This window comes from Artibeus jamaicensis, unplaced genomic scaffold (genome assembly GCF_021234435.1).
Source record: "Artibeus jamaicensis isolate MK-2021 breed Jamaican fruit bat unplaced genomic scaffold, CSHL_Jam_final contig_76, whole genome shotgun sequence".
Lineage (NCBI taxonomy): Eukaryota > Metazoa > Chordata > Mammalia > Chiroptera > Phyllostomidae > Artibeus > Artibeus jamaicensis.
This window is the reverse complement of record NW_026521954.1, coordinates 9,178,674-9,200,774: the sequence shown is the minus strand read 5'-3', so window position 1 is coordinate 9,200,774 and position 22,101 is coordinate 9,178,674.

Genomic DNA, 22,101 nt, shown 5'->3' with positions numbered 1-22,101 from the left:
GTGACAGAACTAACATTGTTTGACCAGAAACAGGTATCAGCGTGGAGGAGGACACCTGTCTTCTGAAATGGTAGCAGCCGGGTCACACTGGCCACCGAAGGGCACCTCCAGGCAAGTGTTTCCCTGAGTGGCAAACTGAAATGTGTGAGAACATCCCAAAGAAGAACATGCAGTTAGTTTCTTTTTCCAAGGTTAGCACAGAAAAGGCATTCACAGTCACAGGATCGAGTATTTAGACAAGATACCCTGTGGCTTTTCTTTTTAAAGATTAAAACGAAGAAGGAGGAAAACAAAAGCAGGGTCAGACCCCTTTCTGGCACAAAGAGATTCAGCCAATTTCCACGTCTCCTTTACTCTTACACATGCTGCTGCGCCTCATTCATCTTTTTATATTGTGGTTCGTCAGTTTACATGTCCTTTTTAAAAATAAGCTCTGAGTTCGTTTGGGGATGGAATTATACATTTTTGTCAATACATTTGTTACTTTAAATGAGTGATTTACAAGATTTTCCTTTAAGATCATGATGCTCAGGAAAAGATATATTTTACTCTTCCATCCAGTGTGCCACCCACAGCCCCCCCCCAATATAATGAAAACAATGTAATCAAGAAGTACTGTTATCTTTATTTGGTTTAGGCACTCTGAAAGCTTATACTCTATTGTATTGTATTTCAGTTTTTGAAATATTTCAGTCATTGTAAAATCAGCTTCATTAATTTTATCATTTATCATTAAATGGCAGTTGCCTATGATCATTTAGAAAACACAGTAGATTGTGGGCCACATGAAAGCAGACACCACGCCCGCCTAGTCTCAATCACTATACACCAGCACAAACTGAATCTGATGAATAAATTAATGGCTGCAGCAATAGCACTCAGAAACACTGTATGCCATTTAGTTTCTGGATGTCAAACACGTGCAGAGAAGGCTTCTCAGACTTTGAAGGAGCTTTGGTATCTTCCTTTATTTTGAATTACCCAGTATAATATAAATAAATACATGTCAAAGTCATACAATTTTAACCTATTAGAGCATTTACATTGAATCCGTGAAGAGTTAGCATTAAATTAAAAATGAAGTGGAGCGATACAGTCGAAATGATAAATAGAGATTTTGTAAGATCTCGGATTCAGCTCCAGGCACCATGATTTGCTGCTGAGGCAACTTTACAACATGCATGTAAAGTCATTTGCTGAACATTTAAAAAAATTCCGACGTGTATTTCTGTGCCTATGTGACTTTAAAAAAATTTTTTAAAAGATTTTATTTATTTATTTTTAGAAAGAGAGGAAGGAAAAGAGAAAGACAGGGAGAGAAACATCAATGTGTGGTTGCCTCTCATGTGTTCCCCACTGAGGACCTGGCCTGCAACCCAGGCATGTGCCCTGACTGGGAATCAAACTAGCGACCCTTTGGTTCACTGCCTGTGCTTAATCCACTGAGCTACACCAGCCAGGGCCTATGTGACATTTTTGGGCAAAAATGTCCAGGTTCTAGTGTGAGATCTTCCAGGTTCTAGTGTGAGATCTTCCAGGTTCTAGTGTGAGATCTTTCAAGAGTATGAGACCCCATTATGTGGTGGTGTTTTCCCCTGACAGAATTAAAAACTTTTAACTTTTAACTTTTAACTTCAGGAAGAACCTTCCCACTTGAGGAGCAACTTAGACAACTTTTCTGCTAAAATGCAAACATGTAAACTGAAACTAGTAGCATATTAGGTAGTGTAAAATGACACTAGCAAGTTGAGCCAATTAAGGAAACTATTTTGAAAAGGAAATAAATTATATAAATTATCTTTTGATCAGGAAGGCAACCCTAGCTCGGACCCAGTGGCCTTTTCTGTAAGGCAGTTCTAGGGGCCAGAGATGATGAAGGGCCTGGTCTTCGGGAAAATTAAGAAACTGTTATATCCAATTATTTCTGCAAGCTCACTATTTGAATATCCCTTGCCAGAGTCTTAATTCATTAAATTGCTTCCCAACCAACCTCCTTGTCTAAGTTCATCCTTTGCTAGACTACCTCCATAGTGAGCCTGTCCAAAGCCAAATCTGATCATGTCAGTTTCTAGCTCAAAAAGCCTTAATGAGTCTTTAAAGCTCTGAGAGAAGGAAATCAAAGCCATAGAATGGCACATAGAGCCATTCTAAGTGTGGCACCTGCTGACCTCTCCTCCCCCCTCCTGTTTTCCCAAAGCATCATGAGCACCATCAAAAAACTGGGCTTTCTCTTCCCCGAATGAATTTTTTATTTAGAGTTTCTCCTTGGTAAACTCTCCCTGTCTGTTACTACATTTTTAGTTTTTATTCACCCTTTAAAACTTTATTGTCTTGCTGTCTCCTTCGTAAAGTATTTTTCTCACCCTGCTCCTGGCCCCTGCAGCTATTAGATTCTTCCAGATAGATACTGGCTGGCGGAATCCCAGCATCTGCACAGAGATGCTGCCGCCATTTGATTCCAGTTTTTAACCATCATAATTGTGGAAATTTGACCAAGTTTATTGACATCTGTAAATTTCATATATATTTTTTGTAAATTGGTAATATAATGATGCAGAATTTGAAAGTTTATTGGGATGATAAATATACAGGAAAAGTAGGTCTTCTGTCATTTTCAGAAGTTGTATTTTAAATTGGAAGGAGATATCTACCATCAAATCTTAAATTTTGGGGAAGAGATATTTTGTTATCTTCTACACTCTAGTCCTGTTCCTTCCTTCACAAAAATACAGAGATGGCAATGCAGCGATGAACCTTATACAGCACTAAGTGCCAGACACCATTCTAGCATGTTGTACATGGTACATTCTGCAACCTTGTGCAATAGATTCTATGGTTACTTTCATTTCTGGAAGAGCAAACTGAGTTATAGAGATGTCAAGTGTTTGTCCAAAGTCACAAACCTTATACGTGTAGGTTCTGAGTGTTGGCACTAACCAGTCCAGCCCTTGTGTTTGTGTGCCTAATCATTAGTCTATTCCGCCTTTGCTGACAGTCCTGGAGGGTAACACCACCTCTCTGTTTCTGCATCTGTGAAATGGGATGAATAAAACTTTTTGAGGTAGTGAAGATCAACATAGATAATGAATGATGAGCACCTTAGTGCATGGTAGGTAATAGACACAAATTTATGTCATTTCTCATAAATGCCTCTTTTGGATTAGCTATAGGTAACATGAAGTATACATGTATGTTGTTCCAAAGTAATTTTATATTGAGCCCATATTTCCCAAAATGCATATTGATCATTGAAGGCAAGGGCACTTTTTCATTCCCACATTTATTTACAAGCATGCCACCCCCATCTTCTATACGGTGTAACCACTTCTCACAGTAATGGCTCATGATTTTCCAGGATGGGCCATGCGACATCATACCTGTATGCCTGCTCTGAATGTTACCTCTGTGTCAGTCCTCTCTGCCCAGTTACAAATCATTCACCCTCTACAGTATGGAGTATCTTCAATCTGGGATGGTCTCTACTCCGCTCTGGAGCAGGTTAGCCCCCTTGGAGAATACATCACCTTTGCTTAACGTACGTTGTCTGAATTTATGTTTTTCTTATCTTAGATAACTGATCTTATTTTTGGAGTGACTATTTCTTATTTCTCCATGTATTCCATCTGCCACCTAACACAGTTCCTGGCACATGGTAAGTATTTAGTGAATGACAGTTTGGTGTTTGAACCTGGTCTGTTCACTGGGGGGTATAGATTAACAGTAATGCTTAAGATTTGTCCTCTGTAAAGTTTAATTTTGTTGTTTAACTAAAATGTCAAGAATTATGATTTCCATTCTAAAATCATATAACAGTTACCTGAGGAATGGAAATAATTACATGTGAATGAACTGAATTGTTAAATTTATTATTTTATAAAATTTGCTGTCTGTCTTATTTCTACAGCACTGTCATTAAGACATTTATAAGTCCTAGATAATTCCAGTGGGAATGAAATGAAAATGAAAAATGCTGGCTTTGGTTCTTAGAATTAGACCTCACCTCCAAATCTGTGGTGTACTTAGAATCTTATAATTTCCCTAAAACTCCATATATTTTTCTTCAAATCATCAGATCTTCCATTAAAACCAAACATAAACTTCAAAGGTACCATCATCTCAATCAGTCAATGCTAAGAATTTGCATATTTTTCCCCCTGCCGAAATATTCTTTGTTTGTGAAGATGGGGTGATTTTGAAATACGCTATTATATCACACACCAATAAATGATTTAGAAAGAAAAGTAAAAGTTGCCTGAGACAGGTGGCATCTAATTTGATTTGTGTAACATGATGAATGGATAGCAACGTTAATAATGAGATTTAAAAGCCATCTCTAGAAGTTGTTTTGAAGCAATTTTAACTGAGAAGGAGGACGCCTTGCATCGCTTACTGTGGTGCAGCGACCCTGCAGTCTGCCTGATCCTGGGCTTCAGCTATTTGAGAGGAAGTCCAGTTGCTGCACTGTAATGATGATTTGTCCTTGTTTATGCACCTACCCATTGTCTTTGAAGTCAGGTAATAGCTGCAAATCAAATGGCATATTCTCATTCCCTGTCACACATCCTGTTCCTGAAACATTAGGGTAAACAGATGTGGCTTCAGCAAAGCGATCGTCAGCAATACATGGTTTTCAGTGACAATAAATCTTTCCATTAATGATGTTAGGGAACAGAATTGATCGTTTGCACTTTTTTCTCCCTGTGCTCTATTTTAAGGCAATGCCTCTGTAAACAAATGCTAAAACAGTGGGTATTACATGGTAGGAAATAAACTCAATCTATTAGTATGTTGTTAGGTTGGCACTTACAAAAATAAAAAAAAATGGGATCCGTACAGGAAGCAAAAAGGGTGCTCTGTACGACATGAGCAAACCGACAAAAGGAAGACTGGATTAGTTTTATTTATGAAAGTCTTTACATGTTTCTACATTTATTAAAAAGGGACCCTCTTGAATAGGGGGTCCCTTGAACTCAGTCTGAATAGTATTAAAATGCTGACAGAGACACGTGAAGGAAGAGTTTGCCAAACATTTTCCTATCAGTGGTGATGTTTGCCATTTATTTTGCTGTAGATAAAAAAGAATCAGGGAATTGGAGAAGTTTGCAGCTTGTCATTTAAATAGCAAATAAATATCTACCTAATAATACCTTTGAGAAGGTTGTTAGGAATTAATTTTTTATGAGTTCTCATGCCATGAGGGGGGAAAGTTGGTTTACTTTGATAAATAGAACTTAAACCTCTTAATTGCTCTTCTACCTAATAAAACAAGACAAAGGTGCTTCTTGAGATTCGATTTCCTTAAACAGCTATAAGGACAAGTGTGGAAACTTTGACTTACTTCGAACCCCTTCCGTAGCTTCTCAGAATAGGCGATCAAGATTGGTTTTATAAGTTTTCTCTTTTCTCTCTCTTCCCCCTTCTTCTTTCTGCTTCTTTTTTTCCAAGGACACTCATTTTTGCAAAAAAGTTTCCAGAAATTTTAATTGAGGATTTTAATAGAGTAAAAATTAACCAAACAATTTAAAAGACATTGTTTCAATTCTCATACATGGTGCTTCCATTTCGGTTCCCTTGGCCTTCCCTGCCTTTGGCATTCTCAATCCTGTTTCTCATGTAAGTCTGGCTTGAGAACTCTCCCCAAAGGCAAGGGCCACGATTCTGGCGTGAGCACACATGGTATCCTATGTTCATTCCAGTCAGAGCACCTAATACACAGGAACTGCTGGTTTTCTACTGGTTCTTTCCCCTTAATGACAGCCTGCGAGCTGAGGACAGAACTGGGAAGGAGATTGACATTTGAGATGAGGAGAGATGGACTAAAGAAGAGATAGTTGGTAGAGGACAACAAGGACAATGTCACACTGTATAGGATCAAAGGGCTAAAGAGTTTAAAGAAGGAGGGGGCTGCATCAGCATCAAATACAACAGAGGGTCTGGAAAATGAAAAACACTGTTGAATACCACAGTCAGGGGGCCCTCATCTCCTTCAGGGGGCAATGTCTCTCGGATAAGGTATGAAGAAGACACTGCAAAGTTTAAAAAGTATGTGAAGGAAAAGAAAGTGGGGCATTGGGGGCAGAATATTTTATAACAATATTAGGTAATGAACAGAAAATAGTGTGCTAGCTTGAGGGAGACATATCAATAAGGAATATCCTCAACCCCTCATTATTTATATAGGGTGTGGAGAACTCAAAAATGTCATGAAAGATGGTGAAGGGACCAGTACAAGGAACTGAGGAATCCACCAATAGGGATGGATAGCCAAGGAAAAAGGTAGAATAGTTGGCTTTGGCAAGAAATACAGGATTTCCTCCTCAGATCTGAGTGGGTGCCAAGCAAAGATGGTTTGAGTTGCAGAGGAAGGTCAGAGAATTCACACAGTTCTATTAGTTATGAATTTTGTATAAGAACAGGGACACTAGGAGACAACCAACTGTATGGGAAAACATAATTGCCAATGATACTTCAGACAAGGGTTTAATCTCCAAAATATACAAAGAACTTACATGACTCCACTCTAAGAAGACAAATAACCCAATTAAAAATGGGAAAAGGACTTGAACAGACACTTCTCCAAGGAGGACATACAGAGGATCCAGAGACACATGAAAAAATGCTCAATATTGCTAGCTATCAGAGAGATGGAAATTAAAACCACAATGAGATACCACTTTACACCAGCCAGAATAACTATCATAAACAAAGCAACAAACAACAAATGTTGGAGAGGTGGTAGGGAAAAGGGGACCTTAGTTCACTGTTGGTGGGAATGCAGACTGGTACAACCATTATGGAAAACAGTATGGAATTTTCTAAGAAAACTAAGAAAAATGGACCTGCCCTATGACCCAGCAATTCCACTGCTGGGACTATATCCTAAGAACCCTAAAACACCAATCCAAAAGAACCTATGCACCTTGATGTTCATAGCAGCACAATTTACAATAGCCAAGAGCTGGAAGCAACCTAAGTGCCCGTCAGTAAATGAATGGATCAAAAAATTGTGGTACATATACACAATGGAATTCTATGCAGCAGAAAGAAAGAAGGAGCTCCTACCCTTTGCAACAGCTTGGATGGAACTGGAAAGCATTATGCTGAGTGAAATAAGTCAGGCGGTGAAAGACAAATACCATACGATCTCACCTTTAACAGGAAGCTAAACAGCAAAACAAACAAGCAAGCAAAATAAAAACAACGACACTGAAATAGAGAACAGGGGGACAGCGGCCAGAGAGGAGAGGGGAGGGAATTTCAGGGGGAAAAGGGGAAGGATTTACAGGAACAAGTATAAAGGACACATGGACAACAACTAAGGGGGGTTGGAAATGGGAAGGAGGTGGGGGACACGGGGGGTGGGCTGGAATGGGAGTGAAAGACAGAATACTGTAGTTGAAAAATAATTAAATAAAAAAATAATAAATCTAAAAAAAAGAACAAGGACACTAGGGATGGACATGAAGGTTTGAGGTGAGGATGGAGAAAGCTTGGGAGATCCTTTTTGGGTTATTCTGAGAGACAGGTAGTAGTACCATGAAGGGACTAGCCAAGGTTACAAAGCATATATTTGCAATCAATTCAATTAGCTGAACGTCTGCAAAAATTTTTTTAATTTATTTATTTTAGAGAGAGAGGAAGAGAAAGAGAGGGAGAGAAACATCAATGTGTGGTTGCCTCTCCCGCTCTCTACTGGGGACCTGGCCTGCAACACAGGCATGTGAACTGACTGACAATCGAACCAGTGACCCTTTTGTTCATAGGCCAGTGTTCAATCCACTGAGCCACACCAGCCAGAGCTAAATTTCTGCAAATTTCCAGCAATACCAGATAATTGGTAAAGAGTTTTAGAGACAGAGAGTGGAGACTTTTCAGAGCTGTCTATTTGCACAGTTTGGATTTTAAGATGTAGTAGATGTATTTTCTTTAAAGGCTTCTTGTTTGTATAATCTGAAGGCAGAGTGGGGCACAATACAGGTCATGGCATGAAATGGCCTGAGGTTTTGAGTCCCACATTCTCACATTTCATTCCAGGTATAAATCTAACCTGAGGTTATTGGTAAGTTTCCCTGGCTCCGCTGTGGATTTGCTAATTCAGTAGGAAGAAGGTGCAGCCAGGTTCTGCATTGTGATCAGTGCCCCAGGTGATTCTGTCACAAACGCTGGGAAGCAAGCATTGAGAAATAGCACTAATCACACATTGAGAAATACTGGTCCGGGACAATTGGAAACAGATCAAGGGACTATAGTTCACCATGATCCTGAACAAGTCAGGTTGTAATTAATGAGATATGAGAAAGAAGAGTTTGTAAAAGAGAGGTTACCTTCAATGAGTGAGCATTGGAAAAGGAGTGCTTGATTTAAAAAAAAAAAGAAAGTTTGTATTTTGGAGGAGAAAAAAGCTCTTCTCCATCTGCCCATACCTTTGTCTTGCTAGCTGTAAGTCAAGAGGGACCCACTTTCAGAATTTCACAACAGTAAATTAGCCACATGTAGTAGTCGTTGGAGCTGTACTGCATTAAACAGTGAGCCCCATGAGAATAATATTATCCTTCCGCTTTCTCTTTCCACGTGGATGACAAGTAAAGTAGAGATTTAGGGCTCATTAAAGGGTTTGCCAAATAGAACTGTGTGTGAAAAGAAGCACTACCTTGATCAATAACAAAGTTGTGCTTGGATTTTCCATTTCTCATTGCTTGTGTGTGTGTGTGTTATTCTTCTCCAGGAAACTGTATTTATAAAGGAAAAAAATATGACTTTGAGGTTTTACTTGATCTTGTAAAGAAATGTCATTTACTAAAATCCCAAACTATCAGATACCTGTATCAGAGGTGAAAAACTTGTAGTAGAAATATAAAATTGCTTTTTTCTCATCAATAATGTTACTGAGCAAAAGTGGGGTTCAGCTGCCTGCCACCAAACACAGGCATCAGACAAAGGTTCGTGGGGAAGGAAAAAGGTCTTTTAAAATGTTGCACAATGTGGAGGAGTGGGGATCTCCCTGGCTCCATGACAACCTCACACAGACAAAACCCAGCCTCCCTAGAACCAGAAACAGCATCCAGAAAACCCAGTCCATCCTTATCTGTCCTTCTGGAGCATACGGCCACTAGGTAGATGGCTCTCAGCTTGAGATTTCCTCCTTGGAGTGAGTGTGTGGCTGGCACCACCATCACCACGCAGGGGGGCTTCCCATGCCTGGGGTCTGGGCCCCTGACGGCCACTGAATCTGGTTGTGCCGGAGTTCTGTTGGTGGGGTCTGGCACCCAAGTCTGCTTTAACCCCTGGGGCCAGGGAGTGGTCCCGACTGCATGTCCATGAGTGGATCTAAGAGGAAGAGAAAGAAGACACAGTCCAGGACCATCAGTGAGATGCAGAAGATGCTGCATAATTTGGAAGATGCAACATGCGTTACCTACCCTCTGTACAAATTTCCTGGCCCCAAATTCTGTGCATCTCAGAAGGGTCCGGCTTCCCAGCCAATCCCTGTCTTTTCCCCTGGACTACACTGGCAGGTCAGCACCTACTCCTGCAGCCACATTAACCTTCAGGTACACATGACTGTGCGACCCAGGGTTTCCCCTTCAATCTGGAATGGGAAGTGGGTAGGAGGGCTTTTTATGCCCTAGCTTTACAAAAACTTTGTGCAAAGCTTCCTCTTGCAAAGTCTCTGTCCTGTGGGGAATCCGTCGTCACACATGCTCTAGCTTGGTGGCTGGGGGCAATGCCCTGCTGCCACACTGGCTTGTTTGCACTTTACCTGGGGAACACAGCCTCTCAAGTCCTGTCTCAGCCCAGATAGGGAAATCTATCACGTACCACACTAGCAATGTGTGATTTTTTAGCAATGTGTATTAATTAATATTTGTATTATGTTCTTTGACAATAGTGCATTAGAAGAGATTAGATGAGAGGAAACATGCAAAGCACCAAACAGGGTCCCCAGTCAGTTGTTAACCTTCAGAAAATGGTCCCGTAATAGGGTAAGTCAGTGGGAGCTTCTGCTGGCTTTCCTTACGTTCGTTCCTACAGTGCGATGCCAGAACTGCCTGCGAAACCAGGGAGTGTGGACAAAAAGTTGCCCGTGATTTGGGACTCTATCTCGTAAGGTCATTTAAAGGTCATTCTGTCATCTTCACGTGTGGCTCCTGAGTCTGTCTTGAGCATTGGCACTGTACGAACGGGGGAGGAGAATGGAAGAGAATGGAAGGTTTCCTGTGTGGTATTAATGATCCAAGACCAAAAGCGGTAAAAGTCACTTCTGTCCACTTCCACATTCCATTAACTTCTGAGGCTGTCTTGTCATTGGTACTTGCAAACAGGAGAGGAGAAACCAGAGAATAGGTCACATGGGGGGTGTTTATGAGCCAAGACTAGAAGCAGTAAAAATTAGTTTTATCCACTTCCACATTCCATTAGCCAGGGCTTAAGGACATGGCCACACATAACTTAGGTAGGCTGGGAAATATTGTGCCCAGGAGGAAAAAGAAAAAAAAAGGAAAAAACAAAACAGTTGAACATATAAGAGTCTCTGAAGAGGCATTACCTCACTAGTGTCCATTCAGCTGCTCCCAGTAAGATCTCTGAGTGACTCAAGGTCAATGTGGGAGTCTCTTCACCAGGGATTTGGTGGGACCAAGAGTCCAGTGGAAAGGTGGAGAATAGCTAGTGTGACCAACTCCCAATGGGACCTAAGCACGTGGTTTCTGTGGCAGAATCCTGGTAGGGCCTTGATGTCCCTCTGAGCTTGGAGCCTGGCAGTTTAGTCTTCCTATTATTCCTCCAGGCTCCCTGTGGGATACAAGTGAGATTCCCTTCTCACCATTCTGTGGAGAAGGTTCTACCGTTTATGTATCATGACTCTCGTTTCTGAAAATGCTCCTCAACTTCTTGCTCTTGTTGTAGAAGCATGGACACTGTCCAAGGGCGAGCTTTTCTTTCAGCCTCTTTAAGTTGTGGTTCTTTTCTGACCTTATATCTTTGGCTCTACATTGTCTACATTAGCTTTGAAAAAGTATCTCATCTGAAGTGCATGCTTTAAGACTGTAATATGCTCCCACACAATGTCCTTGTGGTCGGACATTTATCAAAGGTTTTATTAGTTATCTTACTTTTTGCTCCCTTGATATTAGTACCCATTCATGTGGTATCTACAATATCCATATAAACAATGCATATAACACCCTGACTTCTTAGTTCCTTAACTTTCTCCCTTTTATGAATATTTCCCCCACTTCTCTTCAACCATTAGCTCCTGCGTTCGTAACTTTGATGGTGTCACTACCAGATAATCTCTATTTCAACCATCATGTTGCTAATCATCACCTTTTGCCTTTCAACTCATTTCCTCTACTAACTTCAATTATTCTCCAATTCCTTTTGAAATTCTCTTCCACTGACCCTAGGCTGCTTCACTGTCTATTACCATCCTCATAGACTTGTCTCTCAAACAGACTCCAGAACAACATGATCTCTACTGTTAATCATGTGCATTAAGTTCCCAGAGCTTCGTTAACTGAGTGGTCTAAAACAATGGAAATGTATTATGTCACAAGTTAGCATGCCAAAATTCTGAAATCAAGATGCTTTCAGGATTGCTTCCTTTGGGAACCTCTGAGGGAGAAACCAACCCATGCTTTTCTCCTACCTTCTGGAGATGTTCAGCAAACCTGACGTTCCTTGGCTCATCTCCAGTATCTGTCTGCATCTTCAGATGGCTGCCTTCTCTGTATCTCTATGTACTCTTTTCTGTTTAAGGATACTTTAACTTGATTTATAGCTAATCCTAATCTACTATGATTTCAGCTTTATCTTTGCCTTGATAATAACTACAAAGACCCTATTTCAAATAAGGTCATATTTTGAGTTTCTGGGTGGACATGATTTTGGAGAGAATGTTATTCAACACACCATACCACACCACAAAATAAATGTTTTATTTCTTGTTTCTGAACACCTGTGGATTTAGTTATCCAATATTAGGCTTTCTGTGACTGCTGTCACAGTATATAAAAAGTTAAAAGTTGTCACAGTATATAAAAGTTATCTACCTGTACAGTAATGCTGAGTCACAAATCATCCCAAAATTCAGTGGCATAATATAACAGCTATTCTTTATTGCTTAAGGGCTTATAGTTCAACATGGAAAGTATACTAAACTTGACTGGTCTTCACTGGACTCTCATATCTGGCAGCTTGCTGGTAGGTCTGTTGGAAGCTGGTTCATCTGGGATGTCCTCTGTTGGGATGAATAACTCCCACCAATAGTCTAATGTTTCATAAGACTAGCATGGGTACATTTTCATAGTGATCACAAAGCCCCAACAGAAAGACCAGAAGCAAAAATTACCTTTGAGGTCTGTCTGGGTTTAGAACTGGCACTCGTACTTTCTGCAACATTCTATTGGCCAAAAAAGTCTCAAGGCCAGTCAAATTCAAAGAATAGGAGAATAGATTCTAAATTTGATGGCCGGACTTGAAAAACACATGAAAGAAGCTACAGAATAGGATGGAGAATTGGAGTCATTTTGTCACTAACCTATTACAGCCTCCATGACCTTGCTTGTTAGAAGAAAATAGAAGAATCTGTTGAGAATTCAATATATAATACAAACACATCTATAACACACACACACACACATATACACATATGTATAACAATAGACACATACATACATATAGTACATGTACAGAAGTTAGAGTCTCCAGAATTGGAGTTAAGTGAGTCAAAATGTAAATATCTGCCATAAGCAAGATTCAAGGATGGTTAATCCTATGGTTCCATGATACTTCAATCATCAGACTATTGACTTTATTCTCCACATGAGAGTAAAATTACTCTAACAACTGAGGCATAGTCTATAGGTAACAATCTTGACTGAAAGAAGAGTGAGTCTGTAATCTTGGAAATTGCAGCTAGAAGTAGGGCAATACTATCTCAAAGGAATCTCAGCCAATGTTCTCTGAAACTACCTCCATCACAGTTACTGAAGAGCTCCATCACACAAAACCCAATGGTCAAGTTCTTGTCCATTTATTTCTTTCTGAAAGACTTTCCTCCCTTGACCTTTTTGGACAATTGTAAAATAGTGTTTGACATATAGAAAGTACTATATAGATATAACAATAGTAGTAATGATACCAATGATTATTACCATTAGTATCATTGTTATCTAGTCACTTGGCTTCAAATATAGCCAATTCTATTGAGGCTTGTTTTGAAAATACAAATTTGCTCAATGCAATTCACATATTAGGCAATAATTTGAGCACATTTCCTTGTGCACAATTTCATTCAGTCAACAGTCTCTAGTTTTTAAACTCTAGGTAGGCAAAATCAGAACCCCTCCTCTGTGTTCCCCTTTCTTTAAGGGGACCGTAGCTCTCCAAATGACTCTTCTCCAGTCTTCATCTCTTAGGCTGAGATGAGAGGAAAGCACCTTGTCCTCCTCCCACAGGGCAGAAGAGATTGGGAAAAAAACAGAGCACAAGACCGAGTCTTTCCAAAGAATTCTTGACCTCTGGCCTTTTCAAACTCCAAGGAATGTTTCCCCTCTCTCAGATAGCCTCAGGGTAAAGGGCAAGGGCAGATAGCCTCAGGGTAAAGGGCATGAGTTAACTGTATACCTTATTAGGAGGTGTGAAAAGAGGCTGAGCACCTCACCTGAGAGTGCAGGACCTAAGGACTTGTGCTCTACCTCTGAGTTCTCTGCAAAAAGCTGAGACAGCAAAAAAAAGGTTATTTTCAACATTCGGTTACATGAGAATTTAATGGTGCTGTTGTTACTAAGTTTTTATTTTATTTTATTTTTAAATTACAGCCTACATTCAATATCACTTCATTTTAGTTTCAGGTGTACAGCATAGTGGGTTAGACCTCAGTGTTTCTAAGTTTTGAATGAAGTTTACTGAGTGCGGTGATTGGGAAGTGGACAGGAAGTCTGGCTTCGGCTGCGTTTGGATTCGGGAGCTCAAATGATGCCAGCAGCCTGTTCTTCTGCTCCCGTTCAATCTCACTCTCTGTTTCTCATTTATTCTTGTTTTCACTCTTCTTTTTCTCTTCCTCGGAATATTGAATCTTCTGCGGACTATTGCTCCTATTATAACAATTTTTTCTCCTATGATACAGAAAATGGTTGCCAATAGATTTACAGTCATTGTATTCAGTCTCTGTAACCAGACATTTTAGGAGAACCTTCCACCCCCCCACACACATTTTTTTCCCTGATCACTCATTCAACCTTCTCAAAGATTCTGTTGGGTCCTAGTTGACTGATGTACCCCTTTGAAACAATAAATATTCCAGGAATGCTAAAACTGACTTAGATTGAGAAATACACCCAGACTTTGACCAAAGACAAAGTTTGTGAGTACCTATGACTGAAAAATTACTTTTACTAAATGTGTGGTGTGGGTTAGGTTTTCCAAATAGTTACAAAAAGAAGAAAATTGAAAAGCTTGTCAACAAAAAAGTACAATAAATATCATATATATATATATATATACACACATATATATGTAACATGTTTTCATAATATGCTTGGGTCATATTTTTCTATTTTTCTACTTCTCCTTTACCAAATTAATAATTATGGTAAAATGATACAATCTGTTTAATGGTTTAATAATTAATATACTGAATGAATAAATGCAAAGTGACTAAATCAGTATATAAATTTATTTAATTTTCCACAGAAAGGAAAGATAATATAAAAAATAATTTATCTCAATTTTTTTACAGATATATTATCCATCTTACACGTTCTTTGGTATATCTATATTTCTTATAAAAGAAAAATTTAAATATTTTTCTAAAGAGACATAAAAAGAATAAAAGAAACAATCTTAGGCCCTGGCTGGTGTAGCTCAGTGGATTGAGCGCGGGCCTGCGAACCAGACAATCGCGGTTCGATTCCCAGTCAGGGCACATGCCTGGGTTGCAAGCTGGTTCCCTGCAGGCCAGTTCCCAGCAGGGGACGCATGAAAGGCAACCATACATTGACGTTTCTCTCCCTCTCTCCTTCCCTTCCCCTCTAAAGATAAATAAATAAAATCTTAAAGAAAGAAGAAAAGAAACAATCTTAAAGCATGAAACAGTATTTGATTATCAAGGATTATTGTTGTCTAAATTTTCTGTTAACTAGAAGAAATTACACTTTTGTCAATTATTTCTTTTATTGTTTTTTATCACAAAGATATTATAGATACTTAGCAATATATTATATTACAGATGTATTTAATAGTGGAAAATACAACTGAACACTTGTTAGAAAAAATGCACACAAATTGTAATAAACATGTCTTGCTGCTCTTTATGTAACTATTTCCACTGAGATTCTCATATTATTATACACATATACTTGCCAAACTATGGACCAAAGAAATCTATTATTTGCCATACTAAGCGTATTACAATCTATTAAGAGGAATTTTTCCCCAGTGAAGGTTCATGTAAAAAAAATGTTCTCACCATTGGGGACTTTTTTTTTCAACATAGCCTGTGGTGTGGAAGTGTTGGAAACTATAGTCCCGAGAGAGATATAATGTGTTAGAGTAGAAATGAACACCTGCTGGAGTTATTTTTGTTTTGACTAAAGCCACACTTTTATACGCAGCTAGAGGGAAGAATATACAAGTGAAAGACCAGAGACAGTGATTAAAACCAATTCCCCTTGCCTGTGGGATTTTCATACAGGTTATATCACTGCTTCTGGAGGTAAAACAAGAAGGTGTGTGACCTGTGCATCCCACTGCCACGTGGTAACTTCACCTGGAACGAAGGCAGAACCACCCAGTGAGTGGTGCACACAGAACAGCTATATTTTAATAAGTCCGGAGCTTGATGCTACCACAAACACTGGCATTTACCAAGTGTACCTTGAAATAAAATCTAATCTTACAAATAACAGAAACAGACCAAAAATGCATAGCCCATCTGTTTTAAAATAATTTTAATGTCCACCAATTGAATGAGCCACTTCCTAACTTAATCAGCTTGTCTTTGTGAGTTAATGGTGTGTGGGTATGAATTTTTTATCCTAAAAGCTATTTAAGGTGATTCTCACAGCCTCTAGCTAGATGATGCCACTTTAGAAAACAGAGTTGATCTCCCAGAACTTTCCACTGTGCCTGCTTATGCAGAAATATTGCACGTGGCTTGGCAAGCATATGAACACTTAGTATAGCACATTGGATAACTTATTTGAAGGAGGTATTAGTATGATATCATTTAGCATATACATAGGGGAGGAAAAAAAAGTTTTCCTGCTCTTCTAGTTCTTGGCTGAGATTGACCTGTAATAAAACACAGATTAACAGGAGAAAAACATTTAATCACATATGCACTTCCTGTATGTGCACATGGAACATAACGAGAGGAGCTGGGTAACTTCCTGAAGTGGCCCAAGCCATCACCTAAATTAAGTCTCCAGTTAGAGACAAAAGAAGATGCTAGAGGTTGGGGAGCCAGTGATGGGAGATTTTCAGGCAAAGCACACTAAAACAGAACAAGTTTTTAGAGATGTGTCTCAGTCTTCTCTCTTGATAAGAATTTCTAGAGATTTGTTCATTTCCCTCTTCCTGGTAGGGCCAGGGATGTACTCTAAAAATGGAGATTTCTCTTATAAATTTGAATGTCCCTTACAAAACGATGACTACTACTATTTTCAGAGCTTTTCCTGTGTCTGCAGTTTCTTAAATATAATCAGCTTAAAATAACCCGTGTGTCAAAGAGGCATTATTTTGGAGTGATAAATTCTTCTCCCCTTCATGTAGTTAACATCTGGTGAAAAGAGGAGCTTTTTATAAAGAGCACCTTCTAGGTGCTCTTAGGTCCAAGCACTTGGTTTACAAAGTCTCATGAAATCTCATTTGTTCACCTTCGCTGTTATTTGGATACTATTTTTATTATCATTCCTGTCTTCTTAAAGAAAAAGAAACAAAAGTTTATGCAGAACTTTAACTAACTTAATATAATTTCTTTAATGAAAAAAGAACAAAGTTTTGGAAGAACTTGTTATTATAAAATGTATCCTAGCCCTGGCTGGTGTAGCTCAGTGGATTGAGCACGGGCCTGGGAAGCAAAGGGTCACCAGTTCGGTTCCCAGTCAGGGCATATGCCTGGGTTGCAGGCCAGGTCCCCGGTAGGGGACACATGAAAGGCAACCACACATTGATGTTTCTCTTCCACTCTTTCTCTTTCCCTTCCCTTCTCTCTAAAAATAAATAAATAAAATATTTTTAAAATGTATTCTAAAAACTACAGTGAAAAGAAATTCCATCAGATAAAAAAATACTTGTAAATGGTGGGGATACCAAAGGTCATCAAAACACATTCTTTCTCTGTCTTTGTAGTCTTTTTATCACCAGATAGGAGTGAGGCCCGGAGCCAGTCTGCCTCGGGCCAGCCTATATCGATTGTGTGGATACTTGACATCAATTCATGCAGCGAAGGTTTCACAGACCAGTCCAAGTGATTTTGAGAGTACGTTGTTTTAAAGCTGAGGACATTGTAAGAAGGAAAGGCTTGGGATAGAAGCAACAACAGAGACCTTAGGAAGGGCTGCTTTGACTCTTTAGAAACGTTATAGAAAAGAAGTGAGCCAAGGAGGGGCTGCTGTCAGCTCACTGGAAAGTCAGAGAAAAGTGGACCTTGGAGACAGGTTCAGGGGGTCAGCCCAGGAGAAGCTGTCACTGCCCACTCCTTCCCTGGTGGCAAGTCTTCTGGGATCCCTTAACACAAGTGGCAAACACAAGGCCCACGAGCTGAATCCAGCTCTGCACCTTGTTTTATCCGGCAAGGCACCTTGTTTCTACCCTGTGGCAGCACCAAGCTCTCACTTAACTGCTAAGGAGTAGTTACATTTACGCAGTCCTAAAATTACATTCGGCCCTTTGAAGGCAACTGCCAGGCTGATGCGGCCCCCGGTGAAAATGAGTTTGACACCCCTCCTAGAGTTTAGGAGATTCATGCCTGTGGGGAAAGAAGAGGGGGAGGGGAAAGGTGCAGGTATACTCCCCAGAGGTAGGGGGCTTGTGTTTGGGCTGGCTCTTTTGTTCTGAGGGTATTTAAATGCTGTGAGTTTGGGGGTGGTCTCAGGGAGGGATCTCAACTGAATATTCATCAGCTTTTCCAGGCATATCCTTTCAGAGTTGTGGTCTCCCCTGACTGGTCTGTGCCCGGGTGGGAATCATTAGTCATAGCGCTGGTCTGGGAGTCACGAGTTTGGTTTTGCTGCTTTTTGGACCTGAAGCTGAAATGTAACTGAGACCCAGATGTTATCTCTAAGGAGGAAAGGTAAGAGGGGTTAAAACTGCATTACTAGCAATATGCCAGGGGAGGAAGACTTGTAATGTAGTTCGATATCAGGTATCGTGATCCCTCCTACTTTGTTCGTCTTTTTCAAAATAGCTGTGGCAATTCGAGATCATTTATGGTTATGTATACATTTTTGAAATGTTTGTTCTGTATCTGTGAAATATGTCACTGGTATTTTAATAAGGATTGCATTGGGTCTTTAAATTACTTTGGGCAGTAGGGACCTTTTGATGATGTCAGTTCCTCTCATCCATGAACATGGCACATGCTTCCATTTATTTGTGTCTTCCTTAATTTCTTTCTTCATCGTTCTCTAGTTTTCCGAGTACAGGTCTTTTACCTCTTTGGATAAATTTATTCCTAGGTGCTTTATTTTTCTTGTTGCTAGAGCAAATGAGATTTTTTTCTGATTTCTGTTTCTGAAACATCAAATTGAAAGAACCCACATACCCCAATGTTTATAACAGCACAATTTACAATAACCAAGTGATGGAAGCAACCTAAGTGCCCATCAGTAAATGACTGGATCAAAAACCGTGGTACATTTATACAAGGGAATTCTACACAGCATAAAGAAAGAAGGAACTCCTATCCTTTGTGACAGCATGGATGGAACTGAAGAGCATTATGCTAAGCAAAATAAGCCAGGCAGTGAAAGACGAATACAATACAATCTCACCTATAAACGGAACCTAATCAACAAAACAAATAAGCAAGCAAATATAACCAGAGACATGGAAATAAAGAACAAACTGACAGTAGCCCGAGAGGTGAGGGGAGGAGAATAATGGGGAAAGATTGGGGAAAGGTCATCAAGGAACATGTATAAAGGACCCATGGACGAAGTCAAAAGGGGGGTAGGATTAAGTGTGGGAGGTGGGGCATGGGTGTGGGGCTGGAGAGAGTGGTAGGGGTGGGGGAAAGGAGACAACTTTATTTGAACAAGAATAAAAATAAATAAGAGGAAACATGAAAAAATTCCAGAAATAAATAATTCAGAAATTTAAAAATGTGCACCATTATGAGTAGCGTGACATCATCTCAAGCCGTCCATCTTCATCCGCTCAGGATACAGACCAACCCTTCTCCAGTGCACCCAGTCTGTATAGATTCCCTGACCGCTTAGTCAACTAGTGAACTAGCTGCTCTATTACTAGATTTGCTGTTGTGATATCACACTGCTTGTGTTCAGGTTACCCTTATTTTACTTAATGATGTCTCAAAGCCAGTCACATAACTTTGATTACAGTGTATTGTTATAAATTATCCTATTTTATTATTGCTGTTAATATCTTACTGTGACTAATGTACACATTAAACTTTATTTTAGGTATGTATGCATAGGAGAAATATAGTATATAATGGGCTTGACAGAACCTGTGGTTTCAGGCATCACCTGCTGGATAAGAGAGAACTACTATGTAATTACCTGTAGGTATTGTTGAAGGTGTTTCAATGGCCCTGTCTCCATTAACCATGATAGTTTGGTGCAGTTGCAGTTTCAAGTGGGACTGATTCAGACATTTCATCCGGAGACTCATGTATTTAGATTGCTACGATCTTGTGTTTTGTTCACTCAAAGCATGCCCTTTACTATTACTGTGGTAGAGGAAGAAGATTCTGAAGTATGACTTCTATTCTCCTTTCATTGCCCAGAAATTTTACACAGTCTGAAGCTGCTGCAACCAGGTTGGGGAAAGAAGGAGAGCTTATGATGTTCAGTGAGTGAAAAATATTTTGGCTACACCTGCAATGTAGCGGGGAACTATTTATCTGGTTAGGATACAACTACTGGATCAATAGCTCAGACTTTAATATAGAGGAGACTATAAATGAGTAAATAAAATATTTGAGTATTTAAATAAACAGAAACAAATACCTGAATAAAGAAAACATAATTTTTTCACTTATTTTTAGTGATATTTTTCCTGGCAGGTTGGTACTTTAAAGGAGAAGTCATATTCTATACTCCTCATTAAGATGAATTACTTTATATTTCAAGCTCTCTTCTGTTAAAAGTACGCTGTAAATATTTAACTGATATTTGTATTGTATTTTGTTCAGGTTTAATAAATTAGAAGACTTATCATCATATATTAATTTAATTAAGTCACACATTCAATTTTCAACAAATATTAACTAATAAATTTGTTATTTAATTATGCAAAATGATTTTCAACACTTTAATATTTTGATTTAAATTTACATATATAAGCTTTCAAGTATTTCAAAGTTGAATAGGGTTATTTTTCCAAGTAATATTAATTTAATAGTCAGAGCCTCAGATAATGAATATTCTAAGATCATAAATCCACTTTCTGATATAATTTTTACATGGCGATAAAGATAATCCAATAGATTATTTTGTAAATTTTGAATAATCCAGTGGCAGCTACATGGTGCACATAGTGTGAAGAGAAAGAGAAATAAGAGAACAGAGAAAATCAACCTGTGTTTTAAATCTTATCTCAGGTAGTATAGAATATTTATTATACACAAATCGTAGCACTGCAAAAAAAAAACACCTAGGTAAGCTACTGGAAGGTGATCAAATCCCTTTGCTATTAAGTCTATTTTAAACAAGACAAAACAGTTCACTTAAAATCGAAAAAAAAACAATATTATTTTCATTATTTTACCAACTCATGGGATTTTGTGTGTTCCCAGTGAAGGTGGTAAAATTGATATATATTAATTTTCATTCTATGCAAAATAATGATGATGATAGTTGAATACCATTTATTGCAAACTTACCCTATGCCAATTATTTTGTAATCAGTTGTTATGAATTACATTATTTAATCTTTAAACTAATCTCATGGGGCTTATTATGACCATCTTTTGATTTTAAGGAAATTAATATTTGGAGATCAAATAATGGTGTCATGATTTGGAAAATATTAATGTGATCTATATTAACCTAAAAACAAAAAGCCAAAGTAAAAGGCAACAAGCACCTTTTCTGAGATAAAATGAATTGCAATGCTGGGAAGCACTAATTAAGGCAGAAAGTTAAACATTGCTCTTATTATGGGGTAAGGGCCATGGGTTTTCTTGAGAAAGAAGAGGGGAATAATTACATTAATATAAAGAAGGAATGTCTGTTGGTGCCAATAAATTGTTTTTCTTTAGGTATATATCATGCTGCTAAATGTCCTTAATTTTCAGTTTTCCTAGTCAAGATGTTGGCTTTTCTGTTAGCTTCACAGATAATAGTTCAAAATACAGTGCTGGTTTGGTCCAGTTTGAAGGTTATTCTACACAGTTCTAACATTCTAGAGGTTTAAGGAGCAAGACGTGCAAGGCCTTTCCTCTGGGATAGTGGTTCCAGCTCCATTTGGAAATGACTCTGTTTACATCAATTTTCTCACCTGTGCTTCATTCAATGATATATAATATTTTCTTGTTGTTTTCTTCTGTTAGGGCTAACCCTGAGCTTATCACCTCAGGCAAGGACAACATAATTCCATCCAGAATAAATTGCCATATCAACTTTGAGACTTACAGTTGACTTTTTTTGAGTTTACATTGAGATTATATATATATATGCTTTTGGAGGAAAAAATATGTTTTTGTTTTGTTTTTTAAAGTCCAATTTGTTTTTCTCCTATTTGGATTTTGCCCAAAGATTCAAATCATAGATACTGGCTAAAAGTGACAGGTAGAGAGAACACATATTTTGACTAAAGATAAGTTTTCGTTCAATGGGAAATAAGCAGAAGTAGCATGCAGATAGGAAGAGAAGGGGTGTGATTAGATTGTTGTGAATCTTGGCTTCTCAGAAT